Source organism: Orcinus orca, chromosome X, assembly GCF_937001465.1.
Source record: "Orcinus orca chromosome X, mOrcOrc1.1, whole genome shotgun sequence".
NCBI classification, from domain to species: domain Eukaryota; kingdom Metazoa; phylum Chordata; class Mammalia; order Artiodactyla; family Delphinidae; genus Orcinus; species Orcinus orca.
In genome coordinates, this window is record NC_064580.1 from 85,401,070 (window position 1) to 85,404,589 (window position 3,520).

General features: G+C 39.2%; 1 pseudogene; it reads left to right on the plus strand.

Annotated features, from left to right (window-relative positions):
- The first annotated feature begins 2,082 nt into the window (after positions 1 to 2,082).
- LOC101275478 (adaptin ear-binding coat-associated protein 1-like) lies at positions 2,083 to 2,917 on the plus strand (annotated as a pseudogene).
- The last annotated feature ends 603 nt before the right edge of the window (positions 2,918 to 3,520 follow it).

Here is a 3,520-nt window from a genome sequence, read left to right on the forward strand (position 1 = left end):
ATATATACCTGGCTTTTTAAATAATTACTAAAATTACCTAACTACAAAACAAAACAAAAAGTTTCTCATCAGTGATGAATAGCACTTAAAATATTTATATGCTACAATTATTTGACCTGTGGAATAGAGCAAATATGGACAGTTTAAAATTGTCTCCTATGTTTAAAATGGTCTTTGTTCATGCTGAGGAACTACATATTTAAAATAATCAATATACTTTCAGAAGTTCAAAGATAAATATTCAAATAAAGAGACCAAGAATAAAACTATAAGCATGTCACCAGCTGTATGTTCTTTGTGAAGCTTCTCAGACTTAAACAAAATATTAAAAAACTTCCCCAAATCACAATTTTAAGATAAAGCAGTTTGGAATAATATGAGCCCAATTGATCTCTCTCCTCTTTCACTTCAAACACAGAGTCACAAGATAACTGCATCCTGAAATCACCTTTCATCAAACTGACACATTTAATGGATCACATGTTCTGAGTCTAAAAGACTTATATTTTCTTTGGGATTTGGAAAGCAAATGTACATGTAACTAGATACACTTACCTTTCATTTTCAGGGCATAACGGGTCAATTGCAAACATTTCTTGCAGGAAGAAATTGATAAGTTCACAAACCTTTTAAGGCTACCTTTAAAAAAATTATTCCCCCTCTTTTCCACATTTATTTTATTGGCTTTGTTTCTGCTTCTCACTTGCTTGCAGATTTTCTAAGTACCAAAATAACATGTGAAACCTCACTGGTTAACTGAAAATCTGTAAAGCCACAAAACTGAAGAAATGTCCCTTGACAATAATAAATCCTTAAAAATTCAGCAATACCACATGCTTTTCCCATTCACCTTGCTGATAGAAAAGAATATTTAAGAAAGACTTCATAGACTGTGAAAGCTTTAACACGTTAATCCCATTCCATACATATAGAATTCCAGTAATAGTCAACTGTTTCCAGGCACATTTTCTTTCTTTCCTTCTTTTTTTTTTAAAAAAAGTTAGTTCTTCTTTTTTATTTAGTTTTTTTATTATTTATTTTTATTTATTTATTTTTGGCTGTGTTGGGTCTTCATTGCTGTGCACAGGCTTCCTCTTGTTGTGGCAAGCAGGGGCTACTCTTCCTTGTGGTGCACATGTTTCTCATGGCAGTGGCTTCTCTTGTTGCAGAGCATGGGCTCTAGGCACATGGACTTCAGTAGTTGTGGCACAAGGGCTCAGTAGTTGTGGCTCATGGGCTCTAGAGTGCAGGCTCAGTAGTTGTGGTGCATGGGCTTAGTTGCTCTGTGGCATGTGGGAGTTTCCTGGACCAGGGATTGAACCCGTGTCCCCTGCATTGGCAGGTGGATTCTTAAGCACTGCACCACCAGGGAAGTCCTTAGGCACACTTTCTAAAATCACAACAAAAACCCCTTGGAAAAGTTTATTTAGTGTCTTACGCTTTTTATTCTAAAAAAAGATGATAACTAGTAAAAACAAACAAAAAACATCACTGTCCAAATGACATTTCATATAAGCCCTTAATGTATATCTCCTCTTCAGAATAGAGACAGTATAATTACAATAAAAATGGAATCTTATTAATAAACTTCTGAAGAGTCCGAGTAACAACGAAAAGTTAAGGTTTAATAATAATAGGAATTAGCTGGTTTAAGCACTTTCTAGTACAAATGCATTTGGATTAGCAGCAAAGTATTTGACCTCTTCAAAAAATTCAATATTATCACTTTCAGAAATTTTTTAAAAAATTAAGCAGGTTTTTGTAAGAAGGAAGCTTATACCTTTCTTTCGTATTTACTTTTAAATTAATCTGTGGTAGATGAATAAACAGAAAGGACCCAATAATTTTATTTTCAGATGTCAGTCAGGAGAGAGTAAGAGTTTAGAGGTTCTAAAAACCAGCGGCCAAAACACAAGGTCATTTCCTCAGCAGGATTACTAAAAATGCCAATGATTCTCAGATTATCTCTGCATTAGTTGTATGCATTACATGTTCTAGACCAGTGGATCTCAAAGCTTAGGCCCTGGACCAGCAGCACAGGCATCATTTGGAAACTTAAAAGTACAAATTCTCAGAGCCAAGATGGCGGCCGAGTTGGAGTACGAGTCTGTTCTGTGTGTGAAACCCAATGTCAGCATCTACCCGATTCTTCCCTGGGCCTCCAACCACAGTTGCAGGGCATCTGACTGGAAATTAGATCAATCTGATTGGACTGGTCGCCTCTGAATCACTTCAAAAGGGAAGATTGCTTATATCAAACTCGAGGATAAAGTTTCAGGGGAGCTCTTTGCTCAGGCACCAGTAGAAAAATATCCTGGTATTACTGTGGAGACAGTGACAGATTCCAGCTGCTACTTTGTAATCCGGATCCAGAATGGTACTGGGCATAGTGCTTTCATTGGCATTGGCTTCTCAGATCGGGGTGATGCCTTCGACTTTAATGTCTCATTGCAAGATCACTTCAAGTGGGTAAAGCAGGAATCTGAGATTTCCAAAGAATCTCAGGAAATGGATAATAGTCCCAAGTTGGATCTGGACTTCAAGGAAGGGCAGACCATCAAGTTGAGGGTGCTTCTAAGTCCAAGACTACAGGAGCTGGGGGCCTAAGCTTACTCCCACCCCCATCTGGAGGCAGAGTCACAATTCCTTCACCATCCTCCTCAGTTGCCATCAGCAATCATGTCAATCCACCACCCATACCAAAATCCAATCATGGAGGTAGTGATGCAGATATCCTTTTATATTTGGATTCTCCTGCTCTTGTAACACCAGCACCAGCTCCAGTTTCTACAAGCAATGACTTGTGGGGAGACTTTATCACTGCATCCAGCTCTGTTCAAAACCAGGCACCACAGCCATCCAACTGGGTCCAGTTCTGAAGAGCACTGGCAGGACGTTAAGGACAGACTTGAAGAATCAAAATGACCTTGACAGCACCAATCTGTGAGGGTAGCTCGGAACCCCTTCCCTCCCCAGAACCAAAATTATTGAGCAGTTGTTTTCATAGCTTCTCCATTGAGTTCAGGCTGGTTGTGTCACTCCCTGGTGTTGTTCCTTGCTGTACAGCCAAGAAAGTATTTCTTATCTCCTGTTCACTATCAGGGCAGGGGAATAGTGGGTCTTATGATACTTGTGACTGACTATGCAGGGCTCTAAAGGCCAGGGTCTCTTTGGTGGGGAAATAACCTCTAACATCTGTAAAGTTTTCTCCATCTTTAAATTCTTTAACTTATTTCAGAATCATCTCGTGACCCTTGTGTGCCTCTTTGTGAAGCCCTGTTTAGCAGTTTCAGGGGAGACAAAAACCTCAGAACTTCTTTTTTCCATTAACTGAAGACTCTAAAAATGGACAGACTGATCTCAGTGTTTACAGATTCAGAATTTTGATAGGGGTGGATGTGAAGAAAGACCTGTTTCCTGGGTCTCTGCTGTATATCCTCCCTCTGGCTTGTCTTATTCAGCGAACATCCAGTGCTGGGTGCAGCCCTCTTCTAGTGCGTTTACATGTCTCTTCCTGTGA